Raw genomic sequence first — 10,108 nt, forward strand, 5'->3', positions numbered from 1 at the left:
CTTTCATTTCACGCACACAAATCAAAAAAGTACCGTTACCGACAGTTCGTACAATCATTAGGGAAGAGCGCAATGACAGAGCTGGAAACAAGCAGAAAAACATAGAATAGATATTGTTATGTATTGTAATATTGTTTGTTAGTTTTTATTTAACTGCGGAATTAATTAAAAGTGAATTCCGGATTGGTCTCTCTTATTCTATGGAAAAAGGCACTACTAGGAAAAAATAATTGAGTAAATCGAAAATATTTAAATTGGAAAATTTAAGAATGTTGATGGAACTCATCAAGAAATTGCAGCTCATCATTCTCGAGTTGGTCTTTGTAATGTTCTGTGTTATGAAATTTCTTCAAATCCGTCCATAGGTTCCCTTTTATTTTTGAGGATGATTCTGAACTAGTCTACTTTAATTATTACATTTCCCAAATCGGAAAACTAATCCGAAAAATTACACATTTCTAAAGATTGCTAATTTCGAAAGATCTTTTAAGGAGGATGTGGTACCAAATCTCATTTTTATTTCTTAGCTTTATTGTCTTCTGATTTTGGTACATGTAATGGTTGATAAGAAAGTAGATTTCATTCAGGTCTCAAAAGAATGTTTGCTTATTTTCATTTTCATTTTAAGTCCCAAGTTTTAAAAAAAATAAAATTTTACATTTTTTCTAAAATATATTTCTGTTTAAAGAAAATATTGTTCTGGAAAAGCATGTTACGATTCACCTTCTAGATAATATTTTTCAACTAAATAAATACATTGTACATTTCAGATTGCAAAAGAAAAAGTGAAAATTATTGTTAATATTTATATATTATATAATATTATTATTATTTATTAAGGTTTCCTCAATAAAATAAATAGAATTAGTAAATTAACTCTCTATGAATGGAAATTTGCATGACAGGTTAATTCTTTTTTTTTTGCTTTGATTGCCCTAAATAAATAAATTAATCACAACCAAAAACTAAACGACAAATGTTTTCATTTCCACACAAAATTTTCATTAGGAACACTCATGATTCTTATGAACAATTATTATAAAAAGTTAGCATTTTTGACACAACGTTTTTCTTTTTTGCAGTCACTTCTTTTCATCTCTAGAATAACATTATTACCTAAAATATTTTGATTTCACAACATAAAGTAATAAAAATATAATTACATTAATCAATTTAAATAAATAGAAGCACTGAAATTGTTTATACGAATTTTCAAAAACATTGCTAATTATGGAAAATTTAAAAAATGTGTAGCTTCAAAGTCCAAGGGTTTCCCAGAAAAATAATTATTTTATATATTTTGTTAAAAATTAATTTCCTCAAGTGAAATTTTAACTCTTCCATGTTTGGTTAGAAATGAATATTTTGGGTTAAAAATTAAAATATATGATTAAAATTTGTATTGTGTTAATAATAATAAAATATTTTGGTTGAAAATTAGTTTTTTTCTTGTTAAAAATTAATTTTCTCAACAATACATTTATTTATTCCATTTTTTTAAATTCTTCTCTCTGGTTAAAAATTTAACTATTTTGTTGAAAATGTCTTTTTTGTTGCAAATTAATTTTTTTGACTGAAAATTTACGTGTTCCAATTTTAAAGGAAAATTAGTTTTTTCTTGTTAACAATTAATTTTCCCAACATAAAGTTTATCTATTCAATTTTTTGTGGAAAAATCTTCTCTTTGCTTGAAAATTTAATTCTTTTTTAGAAATTCGTTTTTGATTTGGATGCACATCAATTTTTTTAAATGAAAATTTAACTGTTCCAATTTTGGTAAAAAATTAATCTTTTTAGTTAAAAATTCAACTATAAATTTGGTTAAAATTTTATTTACTCTATTGAAACTTTAATATTTTCACTTGAAATGTTAGGAATTTAAATTGTTTAAAATTAAATTTAATATGTTATCCACATTAATTATAGTTATTTAGGAAAAATTTAATCCCGTATTTTCGTAAAAAATCACCTTATTTCATCTGTTTTTCTAGACATTTTGTTTGCTTCTTTGGGGTTTTGACTTAAAAAAAAATATCACAAATTAACAGATAAATCCTAAAAACGCATTATAAACTAAATTAAATGATTATTAAATTATTTATTATAAGGAAACTTAAAACTCTATTCACTTTTTTGTTCAAAATTCTTTTCTTTGCTTGAAAATGTAATATTTTTAATTGAAATATATTAAAAGTCATTAAAATTAAATTTAATATATTATCCACATTGATTTTATTTATTTAAAAAATGTAATCCCCTATTTTCGTAAAAATCTCTAGCTTTTATCTGGTTTTCGAGGTTTTTTATCGCTTCTTTAGGTTCTTGTCTTGACAAAAATAATAATTTATATTAAATGAATAGATGAATTATACAAACGCATTATAAACAAAACTAATTATTAAATTATTATTAAATTATTTATTCTAAGGAAACTTAAAACTCTAGGAGAATTGCTTACATTGCTCAGCATTTTTTTCCGAAAAATTGAATAGCAAAAAAAGAATTCCTACATTTACTTTCTCCCAAAATAAGTTTTCTGTAGTCTTACCATGAGAATCTAAAAGCTTGATCAGAATACGAGGTAGTTACCTTCTGTCGATATTGTAGATCGCTGAATGACCATTAACATTTTTATCTTTTATTTACATTTTTAATAAAATACGCATATAGAGTCATTGGATAAAATTTGAAAATAATTAATATTAATTATTAATATTATTATATAACAAAATAATATTTACAATTATCTTCAGTCGGTAAGGCAGAGCACATTAATAAAGCAGTTTCCTGTTTCGAATTCAGAAAGAACATATTTTTAAAAATTCAACATTAACAATAACCTTTTTCTCAGTTATTAATATTTTTTTACAACAAAATATGAAAAACTCAAAAAATAATTTATAGAGAATTAAGTGCACGGAATATCTTTTCCCATAAACCATAAATTCATCACAATTGCGCCCCCAGGTAGCAGAGAATCGATGGGAAATTCGCGCGCATGCTCACCATTTTCTATACAGTTGCAGATTTTTTTCTCTTTATGCCTATTTTTATCTTTTTAACTTTTTACCTTTAAAAAAATCTCTAAAAAAAATTAGCAGTATTTTTTTTAATTTCAAGTTTTCTTTTTTCATTGGGAAAAAGAAAATTGGGCAGAAGGACGTTAATAAATTATCTAAGGGGTCATCTACCTACAGTATAGAGGAAATTCTAGCAGAGACTAACTAAGTTCAAGTATCAGCATTTTAAAAAGTATTGCGTTTTTATAATAATTGATAATTTTTTAACCTTATAGCTGATTTTTCAACCAAAAAGAGGAATTTTCTTGTAAAAAGATTTATTTTCTGCCAAAAAAGTAGAATATTTAACAAAATACATGAATTTACATCCAAAGTAACAGAATTTCAAGCTAAAAAATTAATTTTTTACCAAGAAGATAAATTTTTTGCCAAAAAGACGATTTTCCAACTCAATACTTAAATTTTTAACTAATTTTTTTAGTTTTTTTACTAAAAGAGATACATTTTGAATCAAAACGGGAATAATTAAATTTTATATGAAACAAATTAATTTTTGACCAAGAAGATTAATTTTCTGCCAAAAAAAACGAATAACCAACGAAATAATTAAGTTTTTAACTAAATTGTTAATTTTTTAACTTAAAAATATACATATTTAACCAAAAATTTAATTAAATTTTCATTTAGAAAATTAATTTTCCAATAAGAAAATCGATTTTCTGCCGAAAAGAGGAATTTTCAACCAAATAAAAAAATTCAACCACAAATATAATTAAATTATCAGTCAGAAAAATTTATTTTCTGCCTCTTTTCGGCGAAAATTTAATTTTTTAAGGTATAATTTATTTATATTTGTAGTTAAATTTTAATTTCAAGTAACTTAACCACAAAAATAATTAAATTATCAGTTAAAAAAAAATTAATTTTCTGCCAAAAAAAGGAATTTTTAACCATATACTTTAATTTTTAACTAAATTTTTGAGCTTTTAAATAAAAAATATACACTTTGAATAAAAAAGGGAATAGTAATTTAGTTTTTAATTTTTAATATTTAATTTCCAGTCAAGAATATAGATTTTCTGCCAAAAAGGGTAATTTTTAACTCAATACTTGAATTTTTAACTAAATTGTTGAGTTTTCAACTAAAAACGATACATTCCCAATTAAAAAACGAATAGTAATTAAATTTTCAATTTTTAATATTTAATTTCTGGTCCAGAATATAGATTTTCTGCCAGAAAGACGAATTTTTCACCTAATATTTGAATTTAATCTAAATTTTCGAGTTTTCTGCTAAGAAAAAATACATTTTTAATCAAAAATAGAATAATTATATTTTCAGTTAAAAAAAAATAATTTTCCACGACGAAGATTAACTTTTGAAAGAAAAGACGAATTTTCGAGCAATTACTTGAATTTTTAACTAAATTGTTGGGTTTTTTCATAAGAAAAATACATTCTGAATCAAAAACGGAATGGTAATTAAATTTTCAATTTAAAAATTTTATTTTCGAGCAAGAATATAGATTTTTTCACAAAAAGACGAATTACCAAACAGAATGCTTGAAATTTTATATAAAATGTTGAGTTTTAAACTAAAAAATATATATATACATATATTTTTTTTCAACCAAAAGTAGAATTAAATTATCAGTTAAGAAAATTATTTTTTCACCGAGACGATATTTTGTGCGAAACAAGACGAATATTCGACAAAATATCCGAAATTTCAACCAAATTGTTGAGTTTTCATATAAAAAAGATACATTCAGAATCAAAATGAGAATAATTAAATTTTCAATTTAAAAATTTATTTTTGACCTAGAAGATTTATTTACTGCCAAAATGCCGATTTTTCAATTAAATAATTTAATGTAAATGTTTTTTGTCTACATGGTATAAAATCAGTATTTTTTAACATTGATTATTAATTTTTATCCGGTTTATTTCCGATATAACGAACGGAATAGTTTTAGAATATTAAAGCAAAAAACATTAACAACAAATTATTAGTACAATTTTTATTTTTTCTAAGCCATGGCATCAAAAATATTGGGACAAAATACCAAAAATACCGAAAATTAAATTTCAAGTTAAAAAAATTAATTTTGGACCAAAAAAGATGAACTTTCAACAAAATACACAAATTTTCATTGAGCTTTTAACCAAAAAGGTACGTTTTAAACCAAAAATGAAATTATTAAATTTTCAGTTATCATAATTAATTTTCAAAAACAAAACAAAAAACGAATTTTCTACTAGATAATCCCATTTTCAACGAAAGATAGGAATTTCCAGCTAAAATAATAAATGTTTCACAACAACAAAATTCATTTTTAAGCAATTATTTTAGCTTTCAACCAAGAAAATTAATTTTCTACAAGATCAAGTATTTTAAACAAAATAGTGGAATTTTTCAACAAAAATTATAAATTTTCATCCTGAAATAGAATAATTAATTTTCCATTAAACAAATTAATTTCTAACAGAAAAAAACTGAAGTTACAAAAGACACCAATTTACAAATAAGTTATATTTTTAACCAAATGATTAAAATTTTTAACTAAATGCTCAATTTCCACATAAAAAAGATTAATTTTCAGTGAAAGAATTGAATTGTTCTTTAAAATCCAAATGTTCTAAGCATAAAAAGATACATTTTCAAGTAAAAAAACAACGAATTTTCAACAAAATAGTTAAATATTTAACTAAAGAAATCAATTTTTAACCAGAATGATGAATCATAAAGCAAAAATAAAATTTTAATAAGATAATTGAATTTTCGACTCAAAAAACAAAAATTTTCGAATAAAATAGTTAAAATTAAGAAGAAGAATTTTCAACAAAATGCATACATTTTCAATCAAAGATCAAAAAATTTTCGACCAAATGCTTGAATTTTTTAAAATAAAACATTTATTTTTAATAAAATAATGTAATTTTCAATAAAATAAATGAATTGCGAACCAAAGAAATGAACTTTAAAATTAAATAATTGACCCAAAAATGTATAATTTTTAAAAAACAGTTAATTTCGAACAACATTGTTAAATTTTAAAGCAAAAAAAAAATCTGCAAAATAGTTGAATTTTCTACAAAACTAATGGAGTTCTCAACAAAAGAAATAAATTTTCAACATAACCAAAGGAATTTGCTACCAAAAAGATAAATTTTTGACCTAATAAGTGTTGGAATTTAAAGCAAAAAAAAGTTAATCAACGAAAAATTTCATTTCTAACAGAGCTATTAAATTTTGAATCAACAAAAAAAATCTACAGTTAAGTTATATTTCAACTAAATTATTTGAATTTTCAACTAACTAAAAGAATTTGCAACTAAAAAAGATCAATTTTTCACTACAATCGTAAATCTGTAAACAAAAAATATTATTTTAAACCATATAGTTCAATTTTTAACAAAACAAAAAAATAAATTTTAAAGCAAAAAAACGAACTTTGAAAAAAAATAGATAAATATTTAACCAAAGAAATAAATCTTTAACCAAAATGATGAATCATTAAACGAAAAAAAATAAACCTTGAATAAAATAATTGAATTTTCGCCCCAAAAAAAAAAAAGATTTCTAATAAAATAGTCGAATTAAGTAAACATCCAAAATGTAGAATTTTCAAGCCAAAATATACATATACCTAAATTTTTAAATAAAAAAAAAGAATAATCAACAAAATGCATATATTTTTAACCAAAGAACTGCATTTTCAACCAAAAAGATATATTTTTGTCCAAGAAGACGAATTTTGAAAGAAAATGTTTTTTTCCATCAAATAAATTTTCAATTTAAATGGTCAATCTACAACCAGGAAGAAATCAATTTTTAATGGTATAATTTATTTTAAACTAAAAATACGAATTTGCAACAAAATGCATACATTTTCAATCGAAAAAGTGAATTTTCAACAAAAATATCAACTTTCGAACAAATAGTTACATTTTTAACCAAAAAAAAATATATTTTAAACCAAAAAATTAAATTTTTAACAAAATGAGACTAAATTAATATAAGAATAACTGCACTTGAAGTTATAACCAGTTAAAAATTTCATTTTTAACCATAAAAATCGACTTTTAAATAAAATGGTACAATATCTGTTCAAAGAAATCAAGGGAAAAAATGGAAACCAAATGTTGAATTTTCAAGCCCAAAAGACGAATTTTCTACAAAATAGTTTAGCTTTAAACTCGCAAAAATTTTATTTTAATCAAATAGTCGAATTTTCGACCAAACAGAAGAATTTTCAAGAAAATAGTTAATATTTTTGACAAAAAAAGGTAAGCTTTCAACTAATTTAAAAGTTTCTATATTTCAGAAAGTTTTAACCACTTATTTTTTTTGAAATTAATTTTAACCTAGAAGAAACAAATTTTTAGCAATATATTTAAATATTCACCCAAGGTAATCAATTTTCATCTAAAATGATTAAATAAACCGAAACAATGAAATTTTGATGAAGTAAATGAATTTTCAGCAAAAAACAAAAAAAGATTTCAAATAAAAGCATATAATATATAAAAAATATAAAAATTCTGTCAATTAAAAAAACATGAATGAAATTAAAGTTAAAAAAAGAAAATACATAATTATGTTTCTTAATTTTATAAAATTCCATTAGAAACACCTTACGTAATTTGTGAATGATTTTTTTTATATCAAATTTAATAAATAAATTTAACAATATATCATTTTTATTTCTTTATTATTAAAATTAGCATTTTTTCCTTTGAACTATGTACTTCTGAATCTAAGAAAAGGATAAGAAATAAATATTGAATACAGTTTTCTTTCTCTTCTCGCGAACATATTTAATGTACTTTATTGGCAACATGATAAATTATATACTAAGAATGACAAATAAAGTTTAAGATGAAAAAATTCTAAAAAAAAAGAATTCTAAGAAATGCAAAGTATTCTAAATAATTACACAAATTCTAAAAAATTTCACGAATTCTAATGAATTAGAGGAATTTCGCGAATTCTAAGGAATTTCAGGAATTCTAGAGACTTACATAATTTCTCAGGAATTCCACGAATTTAAAGAAATTTAGAAAATTCTGAAGTTTTCACGAATTCTAAGGAATTCGAAAAATTCTGAATAATTCGAAGAATTTTAAGAATATCGAAGAATTCTAAGGAATTTTGACGAATTTTGGAGAATTCAACAAATTTCTCGAATTCGAAGGAATTCCACGATTCTAAAGAATTACACAAAATGGATAAACATTTAGGCACAAAAATTTACTTTAAACGCAAATATTGAATAATTAAAAAAAGAGCAAAATGAAATTTTAATCAAACATTTAAATGTTCGACAAAAAAAAAAGAATTTTCAAATAAACTAGTTAAATAAAGGAAAATATTTTTATAAAAGAAATAATTCATTGAATTATCAACCAAAAAAAGTATAAATTACAAAAACAATAAAATTATATATTGGCTAGACTAAAATTCTTTTTTGTTACTTTTTCTATTCGATTATAAATGAAAATATAAATAATACAAAAATTCTGTTAATTAAATAAACATGAATTAATTTTCAAGTTAAAAAATTCCATTAGAAATACCTTACGTAATTTCTAGATGACTTTTTATATAAAATTCATTAAATTAGTTTATAATTAAATAATTTTTATTTGTTTATTATTAAAATGATGATTTTTTCCTTTTAATAACTCCTAAATCTAAGAAAAGGAACAGAAATGAACACTCAACAGTTTCGAGGAATTCTAAGGCATTCGACGAATTTTAGGGAATTCAACCAATTTTAAAAATTCTAAAAAATTACACGAATTCTAAGAAATTTCACGAATTCTCAAGATTTCAAAAATACTAAGGAATTTCACAAATTCTAAGGAATTCCATAAATTCTAAGAAATCCAATTATTTCGACACATTCTAAGAGAAGTCAAGATTCTAAAGAATTTAAAGAAGTTTAGGGAATTCAACAAATTTCACGAATTCGAAGGAATTCCACAAAATCTAAGAAATTCCACAAATTATTAAAAAATCCGCGAATTCTGAACAATTTTACGAATTTGACAATTTCTAAAAAATTCGAAAAAATTCGAAAAATTCTAAGAGATTCGAAGAATTCTGAGGAATTCGACGAATTCCAGAAAATTCAACGAATTCCACGAATTTTAAGGAATTTGATGAATTCTGAGGAATTTTACGAATTTTAAGAAACCCTACGAAAATTCTAAGAAATTCAAAGAATTCTAAGGAATTCGAAAAATTCTAGAAAATTCAACGAATTTCACTAATTCGAAGGAATTCCACGAATTATAAGGAACTATACGAATTCTAAGGAATTTTAAGAAACTCTACGAATTCTAAAGCATTCTAAGAAATACCACGAAATCTGCGGAATTCTGAGGAGTTGCACAAATTCTAAGTAATTCCACAAATTCTAACGCAATTTCTTCAATTTCAAATTCTTACGCAATTTGGGGATGATTTTTTATATAAAATTTAATAAATAAATTTAATAATATATAATTTTTATTTCTTTATCAATAAAATTAGGATTTTTCCCTATTAATTATGTACTCCTAAATCTAAGAAAAGGACAAGAAATAAATATTTAACACAGTTTTCTTTCTCTTCTCGCTAACATATTTATTGTATTTTATTGGCAAGTTGATAACTTACATACTAAGAATGGCAAATAATGTTTAACATGAAAAAAATTACCTAGAGAGATGGCCACAAATCGAGAGCGTTAATAATCGATAAATAGACTCTAATATTTACAAAAAAGAAAAGAAAGGAAATTTTTAACAAACGTCGATTTTCTTCGTGAACGGTCTCACAAAGCAGCGTGGACCACCAACACATCTTATTAATAAAAAACTAATATAATATTAATGACGTGAATTAAAGTAACAGTTTAGAAGCACCTTAATGTAGTAATCATGTCAAAAAATCCTCCTTCACTTGCCTCACATAGCAGTTATCGTCGTCCAACAAAAGAATCGGCAAAAACGATAACCGACCAATAGAATTACTTCTTTTTTTTACACCATTTTGCTACACCACAAAAACAAGATTCAGCTTAAGACGTTTCGTTTTC

Source organism: Belonocnema kinseyi, chromosome 2 (genome assembly GCF_010883055.1).
Source record: "Belonocnema kinseyi isolate 2016_QV_RU_SX_M_011 chromosome 2, B_treatae_v1, whole genome shotgun sequence".
In the NCBI taxonomy this organism is placed as follows: domain Eukaryota; kingdom Metazoa; phylum Arthropoda; class Insecta; order Hymenoptera; family Cynipidae; genus Belonocnema; species Belonocnema kinseyi.